Here is a 19,345-nt window from a genome sequence, read left to right as displayed (position 1 = left end):
AGCCGGGATCCTGTTTCTCCCTCTCCCTTGCCTGCCACTCCACCTGCTTATGCTCATTCTCTTTCTCTCTGTCTTGGGGGGGAAAAAAAAAAAAAAAGAGAAAGGAGTATGGCAAAGGTGTGTCCACAGGGTGGGATCTGTGAGCTTATGGCTGAGAGTAATACAAGTCTAATTAGCTGCTTAATGAACCATTATTAATCTGTCTGGGGTTGAGTGAGGAATGTACACACTTGGCTCAGCTGACTGGCATCATTTTGATCACAGCCTGAAAGGAAACAATAGAATCTGTGAGGCCATTAGATAGTTTCATAGGTAGCCTCAGAGAGTTTTTCCATATTGAAATTCTGTAATACAGGAGACTAATTAAATAGCCTCTGTTTCTTGTACCACCTGCACTTAGTTTTAAGGAAGTGAAAACTGTTTTTATTCTTACTTAAAAATTAAAAACAAAACAAAACTAAACTAAAACTAAAGTCCCATTACAGAATTAGCATTTCTATTCACGGTGCCTGATGATGGAGAAATCTCAGAAGTACTTTTGTTTATTGAGGTGCCTGGCTGGGTCAGTCTGTAGAGTGTGTGATCAAGTCCTGGGATCATGAGTTGGGGCCCTGTGTTGCGTATAGAGCTTACATTAAAAAAAATACACACAAGAGATTTTATTTTTTTGTTCCAGTCAAGATTATATGATGGGTCAGAGATAGGATTATTTTATATGGTCTTTTCTTACTTTGCTGAGCTCATAATTTCCTTAATCTCTTTGGGAATCAAGGCAATTATGTAAAATTTTGTTCTTCTGAAGTGTGCTCTTCATCTGTAATACACATCTTCTACTTCATTCTGTTTCTTTTCCAGCATTTTTTTACAGGTCCCATGTGAATGTTTATTACCTGTCAAAAATAGTATGATAGAATGATCTTAATACCTTTCATTATTCATTTGGAGACCCTTTGAATCCTTACCTTAGACACAATGTGGAAGTTTCTTTTAGATGTCATTATTTTATAATTAGTTCCCAAGGCCTAAGGAGGCAAGGGATGGGTATAAAAACCAGTGCTATAGGTAGCCCACAGTATTAGGGCTTTATGTTAACAGTTCAACCATTGTCCACTGATGCCAAATTATGAAAAATACTTTATCTTTCTTATTCAGTGGGCTATCCACAGATGTTGGTTTATTCTGTAATTTAAGGGCATGTTACAGAATTTGGTAAGAAATCAGGTTAATGTGACACCTCATGTTTATTAATTCTCTTTCTTTCCCTTCTTTTCTTCCCTTCCTTCCATTTCTTTCTTTCCTGCCTTTTACAGGTCAACTTGTCCTTTTCTCCACCCAATTGGATATTCATCTGCTGCAAATTTAGTTCCCAATATAGAATCCCCTCTTACCCTTCAGAGCCCCCTCATCCTGATTAAGGAGCTAGATTAGACAAACTTTAAATGTTAGTGGCCACAGATGTATTACAATTTACCCTCTGCAATGGAGAAATGGCTCTAGGAGACTCGGTTTTTGCCTTTCTTACAGCCTTTCAGTCTTGCATTTTCAAAACGGTAGTACTCTATTACCCTAACTTACCTCTGATAACATTGTATGACCTCAAGCAGGGAAATGCTTTGTTAATGCCATGGGAAAACTCTCAACTCTGAGAATTCTACTTGTTACATTATGGACCCTGTCATGTTCTAATTTTTTTCAATAAATTTGTTTCATTTCCATAATTTTAAGATTAAAGATTTTAGGGACACCTGGGTGGCTCAGCCAGTTAAGCATCTGCCTTCGGCTCGGGTCATGATCCCGGGTCCTGGGATTGAGCCCTGCATCGGGCTCCCTGCTTGGCGGGGAGTCTGTTTCGCCCTCCCCTCTGCCTGCCACTCCCTCTTCTTGTGCTCTCTCTCTGACATATAAATAAATAAGATCTTTTTTAAAAAAAGATAAAAGTTTTTAAAAATTAGTCAGCTTCAATTTTGCAGCAAATAAAATTTAGTACCCTGGAAATTTAAATATGGAATGGGTCAACCTGCTCATTTGCTCGCTCTGTCAAATAAATAAAAAAAAATAAAAAATAAAATTAGTGCCCTTCCTCAGCCCATGTACTTGCTCTAATGTATTTATCTTCATTTGGAAAAAATTTCTTTACTGCTACTTCTTTAATCATAATTTTATCTACTTTTTCTACAGACTATTTTCTTATTATTTAGAAGATGAGCATCACTACAGTGAAATGGGTGGTTAGATAAAAACAGTGTTTTATAAATCAATATAGATAACATTTTATAGTCCCAATCCTGCTTATTAGTTGTGTGAAACATAGCCTCAGCTGTCCTGTGTGCCTTACTATCATCCAAACAGCCCTTGGGATTGTCAGACTATCCCCTACATCTCTGCTCAACGTGGTTCTAGGAGGCAATGAGAATTTGCTAGAGCTTCTACCTACTATCAGGACCAGGTCAAGTCCATTTCCTTGGACTAGCCCATGTGGCTCATGCTCTTCTTTTGTAAACACTGCAGGATTCTGTTCCTTGGCAGTGCTTTCTGGACTACTGTTTACACTATCATCCTGATGTCGGCACATGTCTTTGCATCTCCAGCCACAATATTCTGCTGGTTTTTGTTGTATTGACCCCACAGTGGAAGACAGAGAGATGATAAAGTGTTGTTGTTGTTGTTTTATGATACTCTTTTGGTCTCCAAATATAACTCTTACTATGAAATGATTCTCCATTGTACTGAAATGCTCCCTCCATGAGGGCAGGTACCAAACCATCCATATTTCTAAGATACCTCCTGGCACATAGTAAGTGCTCAATCATATTTGTTCAATGAATGTCTAAGTCCTTCAAGGACTGGCTAGAGAGTACATAAATGACAACATTGACTTTAAACATATCCTCTCTGGTGGGCTTTTTCAGACAAGACAGCATAGACTTCTCTCCTTGTTCCTGCCAAGTACAGCTATAAACCCTGGAAACAATGAAAGAGGCAATCATTGGAGGCCTTTGAAAGGTGAAAAGAGAAAGGCTAGGGACCAAAGACTAGAGGAACAACACAGCGATCAGGTATCTTAATTATCCTCCTCACCCAGAAACAGAAAGCAACCCAGACCCCATGTCTCCTGAACCCTAACATAATGGCAGGAGATGGACCAGGTAGGCTCATTCATCCCCTGGATCAAATAGGAGTCCTGCAAATAACACCAGGCAGGCCAGTGGCACTGTCCAGGGGGACAGAGTAGAAGTTCCTCTGCCAACAGGTGGCTCTGGGGAACTACTCTTCAACCCTGTGAGCTGAAGAATTCCTTTTCTCACCTAGAGGCGCAGGTGGCTTGGCTGGGGAAGTGCCTTTTATCCCACAGATAAAAAGCATCAGAAGAAATCAGTCAGAACCCTGATGGTACCAGGGGAGGTAAGCAGACCAAAATAACACAGCAAAGTCTCCAAAAATTAAATCGTCAATGGAACCACAGTCTATAAGTAGATATGATCTGCATGGTAAACCTACAGAGTGACTGCCTGCTAAAGTAGAAAATGTATATAAGACCTAGAATCACCAAGTGTCTAGTATATAACAGAAAATCACTTGTCATACCTAGAGCCAGGAAAATCACAACTTGCATGAGAAAAGACAAAAGAAATGATACTAACACCAACATGAATCAGATTTTGGAATTATCTGACATGGATGACAGAGCAGACATCATAAAAATGTTTCGACAAGCAAATGTGAGTTCTTTTGAAACAAAGGAAAATGTAGACAATCTCAGTAAAGAAACAGATGTTAAAAAAATGGAAAATAGAAAGCTGAAAGAAATATAATAACCAACACCAATAAATCATTAGATGGGCTCAACTGTACAATGCAGATGATAGGACAGAATCAGTGAACTTGAGAACAGATAAATAGAATTCACCAAATATGAATAACAGAAAAAAATATATAGACTTAATGAAAAGAATACCCTTTCCCTGATGATCAAAAAGAACCTCTTTTGCTATACGGTGAATTGTTTCCCATCCTGATGTATTAAACCCCTCCTGTCCAGCTGGGTGGATTTCATCTCCCTTCTTTGTCCTAATTTCATTATCACAGGGACGTAGCTATCAATCCCAAAGCTTCCTCCAAGGGCTCCTGGGACTCTAAGCAAAAGGGAAATTTTGTAACCTGCTTCAAGGTTCACATTGGGTAGCTTAACAACTAATGTCACTTTCTGAATCCTTCCATCTCCCATCTAACATATTTCTAATCATTCCTGATGAGATAGCACTGGGCTGCCCCATCAGGACTCAGAAGCACAGTCTTCTAGCTAGAATCTATGACAATCCTTTGAACTTGAGAAATTAGCTCTATAAATTTGAAAAGTAAATGCTTATATCTAAATATGTAAACTTTTATTGAGATATTATAAATTAGTTAGCTACTCATTATACAAAGTGAAAAAATATACAAAAAGCGGTATAAAAGAAACTTTTTTTTTTACAAGTCCTATCCCTTTCAGAGTAAATCTTAACTTTTCTCAACGACTTCTTAATCTGTGGTTTTCTTTGTTATCCTTAAGAAAAATATAAATCATCTTTTTTCCCTAAGATTTTTAATTAATTTACTTGAGAGAGAGAGAGGGAGAGAGCACAAGCAGGGGGAGCAGCAGCAGGAGAAGCAGGCTCCCCAGTGAGCAGGAAGCCCAGTGTGGGGCTCTATCTCAGGACCCTGGGATCATGACCTGAGCTGAAGGCAGACTCTTAACCAACTGAGCCCCTCAGTCACCCCAGAAAAATATAAATCTTCTACTTAACAGTATTTTGAAACTGTTCACAGTTATGCCTGCTGATTCAATTTGTGTGTTCTACTTTGGGAAACATTTTGACATCTAAAGCCTTACTTTAGCTGTTTCAAATGCTCTGTAACTAGGTTTTCAGAGCTTAGGGGAAGTCTGTTGTTAACTAATTAGCTCTGGCTAATTGCTTGCATATTCTAATTGCCCTAGCTATCTATCCCTGAATCCACCGTAATCTCCGAGACCTGAATTCTTGGCACTTCTCTCACTTGTCAGATTTGGCTTCATTCCGTTCTGAAGCTTGCCGGCTAAACCCACTCCTTCCTGGTTCTCTTTAGACTGGAGAATAACAGAGGAAAACACGGACTCAACTGACAAATCACGGAATGCAGCTCCTGCCACGTCTTTCTCCCCAAATTCATAACTTCATACGGTTATTTAAAAATAAATTTCAACAAGTGCTTACAGTATTCCAGGCAAAGTAATGGTCTGTTGAGAAAAGGGAGCCGACAGCAGCCACACCGAAGCATTGTCCCAGTCAAGCCGCTCTTCCCATCTGATCCCGGGACCCTGAGATCATGACTGGAAGGAACCGAAGGCAGAGGCTTAACCCACTGAGCCACCCACATGTCCCAGGAATTTAAATTTCTATTAAGCTCTTCAGGAGATTTTGATGTGAGTGATTTGTAAAACACCCTTTGAGAAACATGAAGTAAATAAATAACCTTAGAATCCTCCTCTGAAGAGGCACTTGGGTGGCTCAGTCAGTTAAGTTTTTAATTCTTGATTTCAGTTCAGGCCATGATCTCTGGGTCACATTATTCAGCCTTGTGTCAGGCTCCAAGTTCAGTGTGGAGTTTGGTTGTTCTTTCCCTCTGCTCCTCTCTTCTCTCTCTTTCTCCAAATAAATAAATAAATAAATAAAATCTTAAAAAAAAAAAAAAAAGAATCGTCTTCTGGAAATGAAAATGATTATGAGCATAATCATTTATATGCTTTTTTTATCATTTATAGGCTTTTTTATGAGATATAAGATATAAATACTTAGAGTCTGGTATTTAGTAAAGACTCAACACATGTTAATTCTTCACCCCAAATCCCATCTTATTTTATTTTTGTATTTTTATTTTTTTAAAGATTTTATTTATTTATTTGACAGAGAGAGATCACAAGCAGGCAGAGAGGCAGGCAGAGAGAGAGAGTGAGGAGGAAGCAGGCTCCCCACCGAGTAGAGAGCCCGGTGTGGGACTTGATCCCAGGACCCTGAGATCATGACCCCAACCGAAGGCAGAGGCTCAACCCACTGAGCCACCCAGGTGCCCCAATCCCTTCTTATTTTAGAAATTGCTTCCCACTATACAAAAAGGACAAGTGTTGAATTACAATATAATTTCTCTCTACTCAATCACATCATAATAAATGTATTCTGGTGTTCCATTAGGTTTATTTCTGAATAACTTTACTGACTGTTTAAGACTGGTCTACCATCTATTCCAGTTTAACATCCATTATACTATGTTCTAATACATGAAATCAAGATAGCTGTTATAATTTTTTAATTCTGTCCCGAGCCAACTTGCTCGTCACTATCTTAAATACCAAATACCACTGGTACTTTAACACTATCTTTCCATGATTGATCTGTAAGGCTAAAAGCACAGCAATTTTAGTTATTAAGGTAGGACTAATGAAAGAAATGACTCCAGGCAGATCACTGATTGGGAATTCCTTATCATCAACTCTATCCCCAACATGGGACTTAAACTCATGACTCTGAGATGGAGAGTTGCATGCTCTACCAACTAAGCCAGCCAGGTGATCCAACTCTATAGTGATTTTTCTATGTTATTTTATTTTATTATTTATTTATTTATTTTTATTTAAGAAAATAAATAATAATAAATAAATAAAATTTTATTCATTAAAATATTTATTTTATTTTATTTTATTATTATTAGACAGAGAGAGAGACAGGAGTGTGAAGTGGGAGGAAATGGCGGGGGATGAGGGAGAGAGAGACTCCCAAGCAGGCTCCATGCTCAGTGTGGAGCCTGCTATGGGGCTCAATCTTACAACCCCAAGATCGTGACTGGAACTGAAATCAAGAGTGGGATGCTTTTGGGAGATGGAGAGGAGAATGAGTTGGGGGAAATCAGAAGGGGAGACAAACCATGAGAGACTGTGGACTCTGAGAAACAAACTGAGGGTTTTGGAAAGGAGGGGTGAGGGATTGGGTGAGCCTGGTGATGGGTATTAAGGAGGGCACGTATTGCATGGAGCACTGGGAGTGGTGCATAAACAATGAATTTTGGAACACTGAAAAGAAAAAATTAAATTAAATTAAAAAAAGTTTTTAAAATCAAGCACTTAATATAACCTATGTTAAAGCTAAGTAACAAAAGATGTATATGAATCTGCAAAATTTTGAGGCAACCTCCATTTTTTTCCTTGACATTTCAAAATATGTCGCAATGAAAAAAATCCAGTGTTTTTCTTTTCTCAATAAATCTATTTTTATGGACAATCCTTAAACTCTTTGTGAATATTTTTGGGGGACAAATCTCGTATTTAAAACTTGAAAATGGACTCTAAAAATTAGCAGAGACATCTTCATACCTACCACTACCTACAACCCTCATGGGGGAAAAGGGGTCTCTAGTTTTTTTTTTAAAAGCATTACAAAAATTATTTTAAATGTATTGCCTTGTATGTTGTGCTTCTGATGAAACTAAAAGCAGATGATTCCAGGAACTCCTTTTCTAGATTAAACAATGATTATACAACAGAACCTTGAACCATGTTGCCTCAGTACCTCTTATAATTTATATATAGAGAAAGTTCTGAGTAACACTACTGAAGGGAAAAATGTAAAAATATGGAAGTTCCTCAATTTATCATTATTTGTATGTCATTCTTTAACCTTTTTGTTCAATGGCCAGTAAGTCAGTAATAATTTATTTATTTATTTATTTATTTTTAAATATTTTGTTTATTTATTTGAGAGAGAGAGAAAGAGATATAGTGAGAGAGAGCATGAGGGGGGAGGAGAGGGAGAAGCACGATGCAGAGCTCAATCCCAGGATCATTACCTGAGCTGAAGGCAGACGCCTTAACCACAGGAGCCACCCAGGTGTCCGGAGTCAGTAATAATTTTGGATAAAAAAAATGGGCATGGGGCGCCTGGGTGGCTCAGTGGGTTAAAGCCTCTGCCTTCGGCTTAAGTCATGATCCCAGGGTCCTGGGATTAAGCCCCACATTGGGCTCTCTGCTCGGCGGGAGCCTGATTCCTCCTCTCTCTGCCTGCCTCTCTGCCTACTTGTGATCTCTGTCTGTCAAATAAATAAAATCTTAAAAAAAAAGATGGGCATGGTCTGAAGGTTAGCAAAGTGTTCTCCATCTCTTCTCCCCAAATACCAACCACTCCCTACTCTTCCAATTGACTCAGAACAAATTTGCCTACCTTGGTAATTCTTCCCCAAGTCCTGGTTAGAAAGCAATGATAGGAAAAAATGTGTGAGAAGCCACATAAAAAAATACTAGCGTATGGTTACATGTGCACAAAGAGTTTACTTACCAGGTTAGTTCTCATCAAAGAGCAGGTGGGTTTGGATGAAAATGGAAGGGTAAGAAAGAGGGCATGCAAAAATGATCTGACGCATTTCTCCAAAAGTTGCAGATGAGTAGGTTCCCATGACCTGGAGACATCATAGGACTGAAGCTGGAAAAGGACCGAAGGATCAGAATTTCATATCAATATTGCTGTGTAACAAACCACCCCGAAATGTAGCAGCTTAAAACTTCAAACACTAATTATTTCTCATGTATCTTTGGGTTGGCGAGGTGATTCTCACTGGGAGAGAGCACAAACTGAAGGCAGTTGTCAGAGGTAAATGCTTCTCTCACACTTATTCTACCAAGCCAAGGATCTAGCCCCTAAAATTGAAGTGGACTGAATTTTACTTAGGTCACTGTTTTGTATTTCTTTTTTTGCTTTTACATATTCAGATACATTCCAAATATGTCATCCTTAATTTGATCTTTGTTCTGAGATCTCTCAATTCCTCTAAAGATTTTTGTTTCATTCAACTTCTGCTCCAAGACCAATTTTTTTTTTTTTTTAAGATTTATTTATTTGACAGAGAGAGATCACAAGTAGGCAGAGAGGCAGGCAGAGAGAGAGGAAGGGAAGCAGGCTCCCTGCTGAGCAGAGAGCCCGATGCGGGACTTGATCCCAGGACCCTGAGATCATGACCTGAGCTGAAGGCAGCGGCTTAACACACTGAGCCACCCAGGCGCCCCTCCAAGACCAGTTTTTAAATTAATCAAACCTTTACAAACTTTTATGTTCTATCCCATGAAGTAAAAATGAAGTTGCCATTTTAAATATTCCAAGACCCTAGATTTCTAACCCTCTTGTGGTTAGCACTAATAAATCCTTCTCTGCCTCAAGGCTTGGGAGAATTGGATGAAGCAGTGCAAGCTAATTATTCAATCTATTCTACAGCTATTTATTGGGTACTTACCTGAAGTACAAATGCAAGAAAAACACCTCCTCATGGGATTAAATTAAATTATGTTGTACTATATGAAAATGACACTACTGATGTACCATCATTAAGTCTTGGATTTTAGTTTTCCAGAAATAAGGGAATAGGGATAAAGCTCCTATTAGTCTGCAATTCTTCTGTTTTCATTTCATTTCACCTCTCTAAATGTTGTGTCCCTTTTACACTCCCACAGCAGTATGTGAGAGTAGTGTTTTATCCACAGCTTTGCCAAAAGATTGTCAAACCTCAGGATTTTTGTCCGTTTGATAGGCAAGCACAAATTTGTCATAATTTTAGGAAAACAAAACTTTCTGCCCAGTTTTCATTTTTCTTTTCTTTATGTGAGGGCGAGTCCATTAGATAACTTATAATTTGGGTGGTAGTGCTTCCTTTATAAACTTTTAATTTTAAAAACAAGATAAATTATATTTGTGATAAGTATACAGAATCCTAAAGCAAACATTTATGCCTGGAGTTATTTCTTTTCTATTACAATGGTGGGGGAGAAATGGATGTGAGGGGCAACTGGTTGATTCAGTTGAAAGAGCATGCAACTCTTGATCTCAGGGTTGTGAGTTAAGCCCCATGCTGTGTGTAGAGAATGCCAAAAAAAAAAAAGATAAACTGGGGCGCCTGGGTGGCTCAGTGGGTTAAGCCTTCGCCTTCAGCTTGGGTCATGATCTCAGGGTCCTGGGATCGAGCCCCACATCGGGCTCTCTGCTCAGCAGGGAGCCTGCTTACCCCTCTCTCTCTGCCTGTCTCTCTGCCTACTTGTGATCTCTCTGTCAAAGAAATAAATAAAATCTTTAAAAAAAAAGATTAAAAAAAAAACCAAAAGGGTTTATACCTATTTTTTTTAAAAAAAAACTGATGTGGATCTAAGCAATTCTCTGCAGAAAGATATTCATTTCTAAATTTTCTTCAAAGATTTTATTTATTTCTTTATGTAGAGAGAAAGAGCACACTGGTGAGCAGCGGGAGGGACAGAGAGGTAGAGAGAGAGAACCTCAAACAGACGCCATGCTGAGCTTGGAGTTTGACATGATACTTGATCCCATGACCTGAGATCACCACTTAAGCTAAAACCAAGAGTCAGACACTCAGCCAACTGAGCCACTCAGGTGCCCAGAAAGATACTCATTTTTCAGTGAAGAAGCAAAATTACCTACTTCTAATAATGATACCTTAGGGGTTTTAACTGCTCCCCTTCCAAAAGATGTTGCAGTCTTAATCTCCAATACCTGCAAATGTGACCTTACTTGGAAAAAGTCTTCACAGATGATCAAGTTAAAATGAGGTCATTAGGATGGGCTCTAGCAAACAAATACAATAGTATTCTTTCCTATTCTTAAAACTCTATTTTGGGACGCCTGGGTGGTGCAGTTGGTTAAGCAGCTGCCTTTAGCTCAGGTCATGATCCCAGCGTCCTGGGATCGAGTCCCACATCGGGCTCCTTGCCTGGCAGGGAGCCTGCTTCTCCCTCTCCCTACCTCTCTGTCTGCCTGTGCTCACTCTCGTTCCTCTCTCTCTGACAAATAAATAAATAAAATCTTTAAAAAAAAAAACAACTCTATTTTAAAAATTATTTGAGGGGTTGTTAAGTGTCTGCGGCTGGCTCAAGTCATGATCCCAGAGTCCTGGACTGAGCTCCACATTGGGCTCCGTGCTCAGTGGGGAGCCTGCTTCTCCCTCACCCTCTGCCTTTCTCCTAGCTAGTTCTCTCTCTCTCAAATAAATAAATAAAAATCTTAAAAAATAAATATTGTTTTAGAACAGTTGAGTAAATATGCAAAATACCTCATTTTCAGTATTATAATGCTCAATACTTATAATTCATAAGCAAAAGGACATGATATATAGGATTCACTTTCATATACTCCAGTCACTTATTTTTTTAAGACTTTATTTTTAAGCAATCTCCTCACTCAATGTGGGGCTCGAACCCACAACCTGGAGAATAACAGTTGCATGTTCCACCAACTGAGCCAGCCAGGTAGGAGGGGAGGGATGAGACATAAGACACTGCAACTGCATTTGTATTTTCTAAATACCTTGTTAATTATTTGCTTGATAATGTAATCAGGGACCATTCTTAGGCACCAATTAAAAAACAACATTTTTTCTGGGGCCCCTGGCCAATTCAGTCACTAGAGCATATGACTCTTGATCTCAGGGTTGTGAGTTTGAGTCCCACATTGCGTACTGAGATTACTTAAAAATAAAATCTTTAGGGGCACCTGGGTGGCTCAGTCATTAAGTATTTGTCTTTGGCTCAGGTCATGATCCTGGGGTCGTGGGATCAAGCCCCATATTGGGCTCCCTGCTTGGTAGGAAGCCTGTTTTTCCCTCTCCCACTCCGCCTGCTTGTGTTCCCTCCCTCACTGTGTCTCTCTCTGTCAAATAAATAAATGAAATCTGGGGGCACCTGGGTGGCTCAGTCGTTAAGCAGCTGCCTTCCACTCAGGTCATGATCCCAGAGTCCTGGGATCAAACCCGACATCTGACTCCCTACTTCTCGGGAAGCCTGCTTTCCCTCTCCCACTCCCCCTGCTTGTGTTCCCTCTCTCACTATCTGTCTGTCAAATAAATAAATAAAATCTTTAAAATAAATAAATAAATAAATAAATAAATGAAATCTTAAAAAAAAAATCTTTGGAAATAAGTATTTTAAAAAACACATTTTCCCCTGAAACTAATACAATGCTGTATATTAATTATACTTCAATAAAAAAATAAAAATAAGAAACAATATTTCTTTCATACCTATCATGTGCCAGGCAATGTTGCAAACACTGGAAATACTAAGAATAATAAGATAGAGCCTGTTCTCTCAGAGAGTAATTATCAGACACAAATGTAAGAGTAACTTTATCACCGTGGCCCCAGTTAGCAAAATACATTTTTAGGGGCACCTGGGTTGCTCAGTCAGTTAAGTGTCTGCCTTCGGCTCGGTCATGGTACCAAGGTCCTGGGACGGAGTCCTGCACTGGGCTCCTTGCTCCACAGAGAGCCTTCTTCTCCCCCTCCCTGCTGCTCCCCCTGCTTGTGCTCTCTTTCTCTCTGCCAAATAAATAAAATCTTAAAAAAAAATGGTTTTTGAGAGAAATTGCCAAGAATCATATACAAATAATAAATTCATTTGCCTTTAACTTTCTCTTGTAGCTTTTCATCCACTCCTAATCACACTTAGATATTCTTCAGCTAGTGCTTAGTCTATCAAAGTTCATTATCTCCCCTTCCTAGCACCTGATATGAAATTACGCATTAAATATTATAACTCCTATTTTTCATTTTTGTGACAGCAGCATGATGCCATGACAGTAATTAATTTGAAATAAAAAAGGAAAAATATCTCTTGATTTGTCTGGAATAATGACTTTCTAGTTATGTTTTAATTTTTATATTCTGTTTGCAATTCTTCTCAGGACTTCACGTAGTTATTACATAAATATACCCAAAGTCTAATAAGGCGCCTAAAAGACATATTTATTAAAAGAAAATAAAGCCCACTCTGTAAGTGCATCATTTGTAAGCCCTACTCATAAATAAAAAATTACTATAATGCTTTTAAGCCTAAGTATATATTTCAGATGGCAATATACAATTAAGTGTTGTTTTTCATTTCTAGTGATCAATGACTGCAGCCTTTTCCACTAAATTATATTTGGAATCATAGTGTAAAATATATAGCATTATAACAAATACAATTGACTGATACAATGGTTATAACTAACAACTGCATCTAAGAGAATCCTCTGTACTACTCTGCACTAGTCAGTGAGTAATGTAAGAAATACTTTATGTACTTGCCAATGAAAAAGCATCTTTAAAGCCAGGCACATTCTACACAGGCTCAATAGAAAGTCGGGCAGTCATCTAGGGAATTTGCCAAAAGTAGCCAGTCCAGAAAATTCTTAGGGGGGTCACAATGGACTTTTGCTACTGATCAATTTGTCTGCACTTATTTCATCCCCAGGTCAGAAACATTTTTCCTAGACTCTGGTTAATCCCCGAGAGATGAACTTGTTTCCTCATCCCAATTCAGGAACTGGAAGGGAGAATGTGGTCATCATCACATAGTAATGCTTTGGAGATTTGCTTTTTAGTTACAGGTTACCAGCTAACTGGCCTTCATTAGTCATGTTAAAAGTTTTTCACTTTTAATTTGTTTTTATACCATATGTACTTATTTTTTTAAAAACATCTGGCTTTTAGTTTGCAGAAATGTTTAACCCCTTTAATCAGTTCCACCTAATACAGATCTTCCTGTATTTACACTGGGATTATGACCTGATAATTCCAAGTTGAAAATATCGTAATTTGAAAATGCAGTGAATACAGCTAACCTACAAAAGTCATTGCTTAGCCCAGCCTACCTTAAACGTGCTCAGAATACTTACATTGGCCTACAGTTGGGCAAAATTATGTAATGCAAAGCCTATTTTATAATAAAGCATTGAATATCTCATGTACTTTATTCAAATTGAAAGTGCAAAAGTGAAGTACTCAAAGTGAAAAATGCAGCGGCTGTACAGTTACACAATGGTTATAAGTGAATCTGGCGGAGATCACTTGGCTGACAGGGAGGTGGCGGGTGGGGTAGGCTGCAAATTGGTGCTGTTGCCCCACCATCAGGAGAGAGAGTCTGCAGCATAATCCTAGCCCTGGAAAAGATAAAAACTCAGAATTTCGAAGAACGGTTTCTACTGAATGCCTATTGCTTTTGCACCATCTTTAAGTCGAAAAATGGTTAAATCATATAAGTCAGGAACTGTCTGTAGTCTGTATTGGATCAGTCCAGATCACACATCACAGATCACAACCACTGTCAGACAGTGGTTCACCAGGACTATTTGCTCTAAGAGTAGAAAGAGAAACTTTGATGAGAAAGAACTGCGAAATCATGAAGTAGAAAACAAGTGAGAAGGCAATGATATTTGTTTGGGAAAATATACCAAAATTCCACGGTTAGGTATCCACAGATCTTTTGGTACTTCGTGAGATAATTAATGTTTGTATTCAATTTGAGGCTGAGTAATTACTGTTAACCGAAGTGCAATATGCAACACAGCTGATAGTAGGTTCCCCAAGCTTCTGACACTTAGTGGATTCTGAGATATGTACCATTATTACTTGGAAGTGCACAGTTGGCCGTTCACTATTGCACGGTACCTCTAGAGCGTTTGTTAAGCGGAAGACGGCCGGGGCTGAGGATGCGATTTGATACCTTCTTACGGTTTCGCTCCCGCCTCCCTCCAGGCGCACCTCCGTCTAAGGCTCTTCCAGGATCAGACGCAGCGCGCTGTGGGATCAGAGTGACAGGCCCGGACACTCGAAGCCTTCACTGGAGCAGCCGGCGGCGACAACCGGGCGCGTCCACACCCCGCGCGGGAACGCGCCCTTCCAACAGCAGGAGGCGGCGCGCCTCCCCCGGAGCCGGCGGGGAAAGCTCTGCCACCGCCGAGCACACCAACCCAGCCCGAGAATGAATGGAAAGTTCAATCTCGCGCGCTCGGCGCAGGCAGCCAATGACGCGGCCGCGAGCGGCGGCGGGCAGGTGTGCGCGTGCCGCCGCCTGACGCAGGCTCGAGTCGAGCAGCCCGCCGCCGCCGCCGCGCCCGCGGCCCCCCTCCGCCCCCCGGCCCGGCCCCCTCCTCCCCGCGCCCAGCCACCCGCCGGGCTGCGGCGGCGGAGCGGCGGCGACAGCAGATTCCGCGCCCGGCAGCCGCGCGCCGCCCTCGCTCCCCGGCCCCTCCGCACCGCGTCTTCCCCTCCCGCTCACGATGTGCTGACCCTCCCGGCCCCGCCGCGCGCCTCCCGGGTCTCCGGCCGCCGCGCTCCCTCAGGAAGTGACAGAGTCCAGGCCCCTTCCTCCGCCCCGTCCCCCCGGACTGAACGCCACACACGTACTCACACCCTCTCTCCCGCTCACACCCGGGCTAGCGACACGACCATGAGGCCCCGGAGGTAAGCAGCGCGCCCCGAAGCCGGGCGAGTGCGAGTGGGGCCGGGTGTGCGCGCGGGTGCGGACGCCGCTCGCGGCCCCGGGTCTGGCACGTGAGCAACGTCGAGGGGAGCTCGGTGCCGGGGAGCAGGAAGAAAGGAGGAGGCGCGAGCTCCAGGGAGGGGAAAGGACAGGGCAAGGTGGGGAAGTGACAGGTCTCGTAGCAAGTTGTCGTGCGGGAACCGGAGCCGCGTCCTTCCTTCTCCGGCCCTGATTTATTGCCCCCGTGTTACCACTGAGATGCGGGCGGTCGATGTACTTCCGGGTTCACACCTTTCTCTCCCAGCTCTGTGCCGCTGGGTCGGCGCTCGGTGTCGGCGCTGCGTCGCCAGCGCGGCCGCCCAGTGTCTGCGCCGCGGTCGCCGCCCGCCGCTCGGAGCCGGCTGGAAGCGGGAGGGCCGGGCAGGCAGGGGGCGCGGGCGACTCGGGTCGTCATGGTGCGGCGCCGGCTGGGGTCCCGGCGGCCGGTTCCCGCGGCTGGTACTGGCGCCTCGGACACGCGGGGCCGCACCAGCAGAGGGCGTCCGCACCTGCCCTTCGCGCACTTCGCCAGCGGTGCTGCTTTGTAACAGGCAGGCGTCGGGGATCCTTTTTGCTTCGGTAGTGGTGGTATAAATTAATGAATTAAAACTAAGGATTTGAGGAAAACGGAGAAAATCCCACTTGGATTTAGGTTGCGTTTGAAAAGGAAAAAAACCCCGATGCATTCGCAGGAGCATTAACCGACCACTGACTGGAACATCGGAAGCGGTGCATTAGGAAGATTTGTACTGCAAAACTTTTTTTTTTTTTTTAATTGCACGTTGGTAAATATTGAGTGTTTTCGAGTAACCTCTTAAAGTATGTATTTAGTGTCCTCATTGCGGAAATTTCTTAAATGTAAGTAATAGTCCGCCATTTTGAATTGTTTCATGTAACACAGACTGAAATCTTAGGTTCCTGTGTTTCTTTGAGTTCCTTTCTGTTCTTTCTGTGGATTTGTTTTCATCCCACACGTTTTTAAGGTTACCGGGTATGATTACCGTTCATAGAACTAAATTCTTCACTGAAGATTTTTTATCTACAGTTGTTAATGCAATTGTATTACTGTTTTATTATTTTTATTTCTTAGTCGCAAATATTGTGGAAGTTAAAATTATACACGGCAACTCATGTTAGAATGAATTTAAAACATTTTACAATATCGGTGGATTTTTGTGATTTTTTACTCTGATCAAAAAAAATCCTCATATTTCCTTTTTGTCCAGATGATTATCGTATTTAGCTGGGTGACATGTAAAAATGCTTTCTGAAACGCATTTGTTGGTATAGCAAAATTTTAAGTCCAACAGTAAGTTATGAAACATCACAATTTAACTTTATAAAAGATTTCAGGGGAACTTTAAAATTTAAAATTACATTCTTGGAAATTTATGCCAGTTTATGTGATTTTCAAAATACAAATTTGTGATGAAATTTATGCCATTTTTTTCTGCTATGGATATGCACATATGTGAGAGGACTTATACTGTAAGTTAACAACAGAACGCGTAATAATGAGTATTCCACTGAGATTAATAATTAGACATTTGTCCATTGGGGGTGAATTCTTTCTTCCCAAATTATTTATCTCTGAATGTATAAAGTAGGACAATACATCATGCCTAAATTTACTGAACATTTTCAGGAATTAAACTCATACAGGCCTCTTTCTAGTACTTGGTAGGGAGGGGAAGATACTACAAATGAATAAAATGCTTGATTTGACTTTTCTGTTTTGCAAATGGGATCAACTGATCATTGCTTGATAATAAAATGTTAAGAATTTAAGTGTCTGGATCAATTTGTAATGCATATTGGTTATAAGAACTGTTTATAGGTGCTTCTCTGCCAACAGATCTGGAACCAAATGATTTGAGGATCAGTTCTCATTAATCCTTGTCCAGTTGCAGTATCTTATTATCTGTCTATGCCAAACTTCTTTCAGAAACAATGAAAAATTTGTTGTGAAATTAATCAGGATTTAAATTAAAAAATCTTTGTTAAGGGGGAAATACACTAGACTTTGTAAGTGAAGCAAATTGAGTGTTAATATGGTAGTGGTCAAAGTTAGTCTTCAGAATGGTTTAAAGTGTGTTGCACATGTAAATTCCAAAAAAAACACCAGGATTTTTGTAAATAAAGTGGTTTAAAGTTTTTTTAATCCTATTTACTCTGAAGAAAAAGATTAAACAGATTTTACCTCTCTGATAGTTTGATACTGTTTGCTATCTGATCATGTATAACTTTTTTTGGTATTTGTAACACCTTGCTGTTATAATTTATAAACTATGAATAAAGGAAAACTAAGCTTTTAAATAAAACATACATGCCAAACAGTCCTCGGGTTTAGGACTGATGTCTCTTTAAAATAATTAAAGTGCTATTCATAAATACCAGTTTTGGGGACAATATTAGTAGGCTCCAGTCAGAAAATGACCTATAAACATTTATCTTAATCCATAGCTGAGCTGATATTAAATAATTTAAAAATTATTCATAGATGAAACAATTTAGAAGTAATTGATTATGAAAGGGCCATTGCAAATTTTTGTCAGCTAAAGAGTTTTCTTATTTGATAATTTTTAGTGGAATCTTAATTCCTTTTAAAGTTCTGTAAGTCTACAAATTTCCAGTTTTAATGTTTAAATGCTTAGAACCTGTATGTAATTTTCTTGCCTTTTAAAGGAACTATATTATCTTTTTAAATAAGTACTGTTTTTGATGAGCCACAAGAAAAAAAGATTTTGTAGCTTGCCACTCAGAACAATGAAAATTCCTTATTAAAAAACTAAGATTGATTCATGTGAACATATATAGGAATATATGAAATAGAGACTCACATTGGTTTGCCCACTGTGTGCATGTATACTCTGTTGTAGTTCTCTGAAACAGTGACTCTATAAAGTCGCTGACCATAGTGCTGAACCAAGACAGCCATATTGGTCACTGCTAAATCTGACTGAAAACTGTACACAGAAATTGTATAGAGGTTCAATTACATCATCACTGTAGGAAATATATACATTACATTTCATACATATTTTTATGTATTCTTTTTACCCAGCTGTATTGAAATGAACCAGAAATTATGATAGAGAAGTTTTATTTCTTAATTTATTGTATAAAATTGATTTTGAATAATGTCAGTAAAATCAATGGGATCAATGCTAGAGTTTTTTCCTTTCTTCGAAAGCTGTCACTTAGATGAAGACAAGGTTTTAAAACCAATTTAAGCAATGAATGAGTTCTCAAAAACTACACTTTTAGTTGATACCACTGTAAGTTTGAGTAAGAACTTGATATTTGCATTTTTATTCTGGTTTATATTCTGGCACTATCAAAATCAACATGACAACTTGTGATTATTGAAATTAATAAGGTTAGAAATCGCTCAACTAAATTCTACTTAGAAACAATAATATAATATAAGCAATTTCTAAAGAAAGAGAAAAATATAAATTTTGAAATTATAATGATCTTGATTTAGCACTTTGAGGAAATTTTCTATTGTCTGAAGCAGGATAAACACCAGGCTGTTATTGCTTACAATATTATTGAGTTCTGTACTCTGTGAAATGAACACTAGTGTGAAACCATTGTAGAAATTACCTGAAAAGGAATGTTGTGATACATTTAATATTTTTGTAAAAAGTACTATTTTAGGCCTAGAACTTTGACATTATTTTCTTAAAAATAGAATGGGTTGATATGCTGGATCATCAAATTAAGGGTCAAAGGTGACAAACCAGGACAAAGGGCATGCAGCTCATTTTCAAGCAATCAGTTTCTAGTTTTTTCATGGCTGAACAAAAGCTTAATTATATAGAAAAAAGGACTTAGTGTTGAATGACCAGTTCTAATGGTGGAAAAACACGTTTTAAATTTGCTACATATTTCAAATCACTGTTTGTTATTTGGGAATTCAAGAACCAAAATGCTACTTTTATATTTTTCAAACAATTGTTTTATGTAAAATTTTTTCAGATTCTTCAAAAATATTTCAGC

The 19,345-nt window shown here is 39.7% G+C and overlaps 1 long non-coding RNA gene across 1 annotated transcript; it reads right to left on the bottom strand.

Annotated features, from left to right (window-relative positions):
* Positions 1-614: 614 nt before the first annotated feature.
* On the bottom strand, positions 615-5,522 carry LOC122898556. The gene is made up of 3 exons (XR_006383005.1): positions 5,494-5,522; positions 5,235-5,350; positions 615-890 (listed from the first exon to the last, which is right to left on the bottom strand). It is a non-coding gene; the product is annotated as an uncharacterized LOC122898556 (long non-coding RNA).
* Positions 5,523-19,345: the final 13,823 nt, after the last annotated feature.

Source organism: Neovison vison, chromosome 1 (genome assembly GCF_020171115.1).
Source record: "Neovison vison isolate M4711 chromosome 1, ASM_NN_V1, whole genome shotgun sequence".
Taxonomy (NCBI): Eukaryota; Metazoa; Chordata; class Mammalia; order Carnivora; family Mustelidae; genus Neogale; species Neogale vison.
Note: the sequence above shows the minus strand (reverse complement) of the source record. Positions and strands in the feature narration are given on the sequence as shown.